Genomic DNA, 7585 nt, shown 5'->3' with positions numbered 1-7585 from the left:
CCTTACCTTGGCCGTGCCCTCAGTGTGTCCACAGTCAGCCCTGTCCTGAAGTCCACACCCCCTTCTGCAGGGAGAAGCTGCTTCCAGCCCCACACAGTGAGGACTAGGGGAGCTTGGGAGGTGGCCCAGGCTTCCAAGATCTTCAGAGGCCGCAATAAAGAACATAATCAGGAGCGTATACTGAGTTTCCTGTGCAAATTAGGCTAGGGTCGTGGTGTACTTTGATTTTAGATTTCTGCATCTTTTCTCTTAGGCGACGGTGTGGAGACCATCCCTGAGCCTTGGCTGCAGCTGCACCGAGCTGCCTCCTGGCCTGTCCCCTGACTCACCAGGGGACACATGGTGACTGTTTCCCGGCTTGTGCTGTTGGCAGCAATTCCACATCCAGGGTTTTGCATTTTTTTCACTATTGCTCAGAAGTCATTCTTCGAAGTGGGGTTTCCAGGCTACATAGAAAAGATCTCTGTAGTTTTGCTCCGGTTGCCAGACCCCTGCCCCGGAAGCTGCATCTCACTTGGCTTCCTCAGGGCGGCCGCCTAAGGGGGAGGTGCTTTTCTAGGCTTGCCACCCAACAGAGCTGTCCAGTCCCCATTGCTGGCCAGAGAGGGGAGCCTGGTCATTTCGGCACAGTCTTGGGCGACATCTCTCTCTGCACGCGCGGGAGGGGAGCATCATCTCCTGGACTCAGAGGCATTTGGCTTCCATTTCAGGGGATCCCTTTGTCCCTCTCTCCTGGGCTGGCTTTTTCCTTCTGAGCTGTTAGCAGTTCCTGGTGGACACCTGTCAGTGATGTCGGCGCTGCACCTCTGATGGCAGCAGCAGGTAAACCGCCCCCCCCCCCTCATTTTGGCACTTATCTTTTAACTTTGGGCTTAGTGGGTTTGGGTTTGTTATTTAAAATCGTGTTGTACAACATCATACGGGAATTTATCCTTTGATCAAGTTTGAATGGTCCGAGATGCCTCCGATTTAATTGGGGACCCTCCTCCATCTGAAGGTTTGTGTCTTAGGCTGGCTTCTTCAGAGAAGCGAAACTAGTGAAGATGGGATAGGTGGCGAGAGAGAGGGAGAGAGAGAGAGAGAGAGAGAGAGATCTGTCTCCAGCCCCTGGGTGAGATGTCAGGCTGCAGGCTGCCCCATGCAGCTGCAGGGGCTGCTGAACCTAACGCCAGCAGCCACATGGTGGTCAGATCATGACTCGCCGACACGGAATCCAGGTGGAACAAGAGCTCTGCCTGGGAAGTCCGTTGTCTTAGGGACTTCTCTTCACCCAAGCCCCGCCCACCCTTGGGACACGCCCTCTCAGCAGATTGGTTGCTCATAGCAGTCGGGGGCGGGGATTTCACTGCGTCTGTAATCAGGAGGCACAGCTGCATGGAGAACCCTGGCCCAGCCAAGTGGACCCACAGCCGGGACCAGAGGAGCTCTCTGGGGATTCTGAGTGCTCTGCCCCGCATCTCTCTGCCGGCAGCCCCCGGCGGTTTCTCAGATCACACCTCAGCCCCATCTCCACCCCGGCTCAGAACCACCCTGTTGGACAGAGGAGCACTGCTTTGAGGGTTTCTGAAACTGTCGCTCTGTATGGGAGTAGAGAGCCTCGTCTTTTTCCCATGGAGCGTCTGGTGGGTTTGAAATGCTGACCTTGCAGTTAGCATCCCAATTAGTAACCGCAGTGCCACCAGGGCTTGAACCCCCAAAACCAAACCCACTCCCCCGAGCTGATTCCAACTCATAGCCACGCTTTGTAGGGCTCCTGAGGTTGGAGGTCTTAGGGAAGTAAGTCGGCCTCACCTTTCTCCTGTGGAGCGGCTGGTGAGTTTGAACGATTGACCTTGCTTGCAGCCTAATGCTTATCATCCCTCACCAGAGAAGCCTGCTGTCATCACAGAGCTCCTGAGGCTGCAGCTTTTTCCCCCCCGGGCAGTGACCGCATCCTCCGGTGATGAGGTGGTATCGGCTGGCCATCTCTAGAACCTAGGCCACCTCTGTGGGGTCAGAGCTGATACGGGGGCTTTAACTCGGGCCTCTTGGGATGCTCACTGCAGGGCCCAGCCACTGTCTGCGGGATGCTGCCAGAGAGAGCAGCGTCCCCGCTGGGTCAGCAGCTCACCTAGGCCCCCACCCCACTGAGAGCAGTGCCCTGGCCCCCGTATGTGCAATGGATGAGTGTTGTGGGAGTGGGCCCTCCAGCCAGCAGCTGCCCCTGACATCACAGCCCTGGTCATCTCTCCAAGAGGCCCCAGGCTAAGCTCCACACCAGCCAGCCCTCTGGGGCCACACTGCTCTGTGTCTTCGTCACCAGGTGCCTCCCATCTCCTTCTGACATGTGAGTAGTTTGGACTTCAGTGAGCCAGTGCCCCCGGGAGGGTGTCCGAGGCTCCCTGGGGGCAGAGGGATGGAGGAGCGGTGGGTCTGCCTGGGCCGTGGGGGCAGTGTGCACAGCAGGCCCTAAGTTCAGGTAATGTTTCTGTGGTTTTAAGTTAATTTGGGGACAGCCAAGAGGTAGCCGAGAGATTGACAGTGGTGGACTTGGAAGATGACCCAGGGTACGGTGTCCACGTCACCATCGTCCACTGACCTCTAGTCCCAGTGTCCGTGCGGACTGAGGCCGGGGGCAGCAGGCAGGGGCACTTCTGGCCACATTAGGGACTGGCCTGGGAAAGGCCTGATGCCCCCCTTCCCAGTAGTTTGTTTTTGAAAGATCTGGGCCCCTCTGTGGACAAGGCCCATGGGCTTGCCTGCAGGGTGCAGGCAGTGTTGGGGGCAGGTGAGTGGCCAGGTGACTGGGACATGGTGCAGGGAAGGTGTCTGGGGTCTAGACCAGAGTCAGCAAGCAGGCTCCCAGATGGCCTGAGTAGGGTCCCTGAGCTGGAGCAGGGCTGGTTGGCGGTGAAGATGAGGCAGGGTCATCAGCGGGCTCCAGACCAGTTGCTTGATGTAGTAGTCCGGGCAGACTAGAGAAACAAACCCAAGAGAGACGCATATATGTACAGGAAAGAGCTTTATGTCAAAGAATATTATATATTAAGAAAACATCCCAGCCCAGCCCAGTCCAGATCAAGTCCATATATCCGATATTACCCCACATGTCGATACTAGTTTATAAATTTCCCTTTAGACTCACGCAGCCATGCAATGATGCCGAGTGCAGAAAGATCACAGGCCAGTGGGTGGAAAGTCTTGTGGATCCAGTGGCTGTGGAAGCATCTCATCACTGGCGTGGGTCTCCATGTGGCTCCTCCAGCTCCAGGGCTCTGGCTCCATCAGCGTAGCTCCATGTGGCTTGTCAACAGAATGCCTCGCAGAGAGAGAATGTATCTAGCCTCCAGTGAGCTATTTATCTCGTTGCGCCTCCAAATGAGATCATTAAACTGAAACCTTGTTGACAAGCTAAACTCCACCCCTTCGCAAGTTGACAGGAGATGATGTAACTGCCACACTCGATGATCAGAACAGTGCCAGTTTGGGGTCGAGCTGTGTGTGTGCAGTGGTTAAGCACCTGGCTACTAGCTGCAAGGTTGGCACTTGATGCCCCCCTGCTACCACCGGGGAGGAAGACATGTGGGTCTGGGTCTGTGCAGACTGACCACGTGGGAAGTCCACAGGGGCAAGCAGTCAGGCGGTCTGGCCATATAGCGTCGGTGTCAACGGGATGGCACTGGGTTTGGGTTTGGGGGAAAATGGTGGGTTGTGCCCACCTGCCCGTGCCTCAGAAAGGCTGCCAGGACCTTCTGAGATTCAGAGGCTGCTGTTTGTCCCAGTGGGGTCACGGTTGTCAGAATGTGGGCACCTGCTGTGTCCTGGGTCAGCCAGCTCGGCAGCAGGTGTGGCGCTGTGCCCTCTGAGAGGGAGAGAAGCCACCCCTCCTGGTGGGAGGAAGGGCCGTCGCTGCTCAGGGACTCGGGAGCCTCCTGGAATCTTGACGCCCAAGCCTGCGCAGGGCGAGGCGGGTGGACACAGTCTGTCCAAACTCAGTGGGCAAACTGCTGCCCGAGGCGACAGGACTTGTGGATGCCCTGCTGAGGGGGAGCTGGCCCAGAAACAGCAGGACTGAATGGAAGTATCATGTCTTCCGCATCTTCCTACCACCGAGTGGAAGAAAATGGAAGCAAAGCAGGCCGCTGCCAGAAGGGCCAGGCAGCGGCCGGCCAGATGCACTTGTCTGGGAGCTTGGTGGGGCTTCGGGTGGGCAGGCGTGATGCTCCCTGCCGGCCCTGCTGAGAGCCGCTGCCTGCCATCAGCTCCCCTTTAATTAGCTTCCTTGCACTAACTGCCTGTTTTCTTTTAAAATCTTTGACATCGCCAATTCTGTCTGAACTCGGTCAGCAGGAGAATGATGAGATGCCCTTTGGTGTCCAGCGTTGGCCTCCCTCTGCTGTCCTCTCACCGAGACCACCGGCCCCGCTGTGTGCCCGGACGGTCTGCCTGCAGTGACGAGACGTCACCAGCCTTCCCCATCATGGTCCTGGGTCTCGGCCCCCTGTCCAGTTCAGACACGAGAGGCTGGATCTCCGTGGCATCCATCCCTGCCTGAGGTGCCCTGGCGGCACTGAGGCTTGAGCTCTGGGCTTGGTTTGAAAGCACCAGTGCTTCACGAGGAAAGCCAAGCTGTCTGCCCCGTGACGATGTGCAGCCTTGGAAACCACAGGGTCAGGGCCACCCTGTGGGTCAGAATCTGCTCGTGGCAGCGGGGGTTCCACCCTACACCAAGTGCACATCAGCCCTGGGGCACCTGGGGACCACCATGGCCTCGTCTGTCTGTCTGGATTTTTCCTGAGGCTCCAGCTGTCCTCCCAGCTGTTCGTCCCAAACACTGCATGGCCCTGGACCCTCCCCACGATCGGCTGTGCATCCGACTGTTGTGGCACCCTGGACGTGGGTCTCTGTCCTAGTCTGGAATCCAACTGGATCTCTTGCAGGGAAGGGGAGACACCTGCCCCTCCCCCCATGCCACGGCCCCCGTTTTACTCCCCTCTTACACAGTGACCTGTCCCTCTGCCTGTGGGATGGGAAGATGTCTGGGTTCTCTGTGCCGGACACGCTGGTCCAGGGTGCGGGCAGCTGCGCCAGCATCTTTACGTGAGTGCACGGCGTGTCATCTCCACCCTGGGCTGTGAATGCAGCTTATTCTGTGGCGGTTTGGACCGAGCGCCCGGTCAGTATGGACACAATGGGGCTGTGTCCCACGCCCAGCTGGAGAGTATAAGAAGGAGGCTCTCAGTCACTGCCCAGCCAGGAGCACCTGTGGCCAGGCTGCCTAGGGGCCAGCTCAGCGCTCTGCAGGTACTGCGTCCACACCCTGGCCCCGCTGACCACGGCTGACTTGGGCATCTGGTGACTGCTATAGCAGCAGACACGGCCAACAGGTGTGTGTGGCAGGGTTGATGGCTTCGGCACAGGATGATGGCCGCTGGTTGCAGTGTCTGTGCTATGTTTTTGTGAGAACGTGGGAGGGCAGCAGGCTCATCTCCAGGGTTAGAGGTTAGCTGGTTAGCAGGAGCCCAGACCTGGCCAGTGGCTGGTGGCCTTGGTGACTGGACAGGGCAGGTTCCAGTGGGTGGGCGTGGCCTCAGAGGGAAGCTGAGGGAGGGGTGGTGCAGAGCAGGGGCCCCATGGCCCACAGCCAGGCTGGGAAACGCCCGGAGGCCACAGGGCTGCTTCTCACAGGCCCCTAGTCAGTCAAGGGACCTTCTCGAAGGCTGGTGAAGCGGGCAAGCACAGAGCCGGCGGGGCAGGCGCGGCTCCCGGAGGGCCTCAGCCTGAGCCCCACAAGGCATGCTGAAGGTGCTCTCAGCCAGGTTCAGGGTTACACCCTGGGGATGGCAGTCGGGGAAGGGCTGTCCACCGGAGGACCCAGCACGCCCGCTGCCTGGCTGCTGCTGCTGGCTGGACTTCTCCTTATTGTTTGGGTAAGGTTCCCCAAGATTCAATCCTTCTCACCCTTTGTTTTGTGACATTGATAGTTGGTGCAGTCCCCTCTGAGGGACAGCGCTCTCCCCAAGTCCCTCTGGTTCCCTGCCCCCACTCAGCCTTCTCTGGGCCCTCACTGCCTCCCAAGTTTTGCTTCAGGGCGGAGGCAGGTCTCCCATGGTGGGTGCCCCTGAAGGGCACTTGCTGGGCTGTGACTGCTCAGTGAATGGCCCTCCTCCGATGACCCCATGAGCAATGGGGTCAAGCCTGGGCCTACTCCATCGCCAGGACCTGTTTGTCCCCCCACCCTCCAGCTATCATCAGGGTCAGCTATGATCCATGGTCCCAGGCATTGTTCCTAGAGGTGCTGGTCAGAGGGGTGGGGTGGATGCCTGCCAGACAAGGCCATCTGGCCCTGGACATGCCAGGGATGGGGCAGCAGGGATCCTGCTGACAGTAGCCAAGCTCCCTGAGAAGTATGATGGCCAGGGCAGCAGGGGCCAGTGGGAGGAAGACTGTGCACCCTGTGGAAAGTGACCAGAGCATCAAGGCTGTGAGCTCCTGGTGCCATGGGAATGGGGAAGATTGTGCGTGTGTGTGCGTGTACCCACGTGGGTATGCATGTGCACGCATGTGCGTGCACCCGAGAGTGCTCACATGTATCCTTCCTGCTCCCCAGGACCTCTACAGCATGAGGTGTCCTTGTCACTCAGGGTGCGTGTGCATATGTGTGCATGCACATGTGTGTGCATGTGTGTGTGCACGTTCATCCTTCCTGCTCCCACGGACCTCTACAGCATGAGGTGCTCTTGCCACGCGGCATGCACGTGGGGTCTGGTTGATTAACTTTTGGGGGCTGGGTCTCAACGGCCAAGGCATCCAGAGAAGACTTCAGGCCAGCGGCCCCCCACATCACCCCACTCCCCACCAGCCACAGGAGCCTCTCAAGGAGGCTCAGGAAGGCTCCTCTTTCTGATGTATATATTCCTCTACTCCGCATTCCTCACAGTGAGCATATTCTTTATTTACAACCAGAGGCATGGACGTTATTTAAGTGAGCAAGCTGCCCCTCCAGCCAGTGGGTGAGCGTTGTCCCTGGAATACCACCCTCACCTCCTTGGAGCTGAGACCATCTCCCCAGGTCCCGGGGGTGGGGGGTGCGGGCAGCTGTAAGGAAAGGTGGTCGTAGAGACAGGAGGTTGGAGGGGAGGGATCCTGCCTGGAAATGAACGTAGAGTTCTTTCTGATTCCCCAAGTAGGCACATATTGTTTTAGAAAAACGCACAGGCGATTTAGAAAGGGGACCAGGCCCGAGGAGAGCCCTGCTGCATGTCTGTGGACCACCTCTGACGTGTGTGGGTGGGACACACGCACACCTAGCTTTAAAATCAGAAGAGAGAACATGTTGTGCATACATTACGGCCGCTATATACATGGTACAGGGTCTTTTCCATCCGAGCCATTTTTAGCTCCACAGTTCAGAGGCCCTCACCACGCAGCTCAGCCACCCCCATTATCATGTCCCAACCTTTGACCTCACCAAGCAGAAGCCCTGCCCTCTCAAGCTGTAGCTTCAAGTCCCCCCACACCTCCCACTGACTCTGGTCTGTGTCTGTGTCTGTTTCCAATCCTTCAGACAAGGGACTTCGTGGTGCACGGCCAGATTTTCACTTTA

The 7585-nt window shown here is 58.0% G+C and overlaps 1 protein-coding gene across 1 annotated transcript in view; it reads left to right on the top strand.

The window, feature by feature from the left end:
- The first annotated feature begins 5307 nt into the window (after window positions 1-5307).
- JAKMIP3 (Janus kinase and microtubule interacting protein 3) overlaps window positions 5308-7585 on the top strand; it is a 62273-nt gene continuing 59995 nt past the window's right edge. The window contains exon 1 of the mRNA XM_045291559.1: window positions 5308-5366. The gene's annotated coding sequence lies outside the window, so the exon portion shown is untranslated. The remainder of the gene's footprint in view (window positions 5367-7585) is intronic.

This window comes from Echinops telfairi, unplaced genomic scaffold (assembly GCF_000313985.2).
Source record: "Echinops telfairi isolate 266 unplaced genomic scaffold, ASM31398v2 ScPeMD7_70;HRSCAF=299, whole genome shotgun sequence".
Lineage (NCBI taxonomy): Eukaryota > Metazoa > Chordata > Mammalia > Afrosoricida > Tenrecidae > Echinops > Echinops telfairi.
The sequence above is the reverse complement of the archived record's forward strand: the minus strand, read 5'-3'. Positions and strand labels throughout refer to the sequence as shown.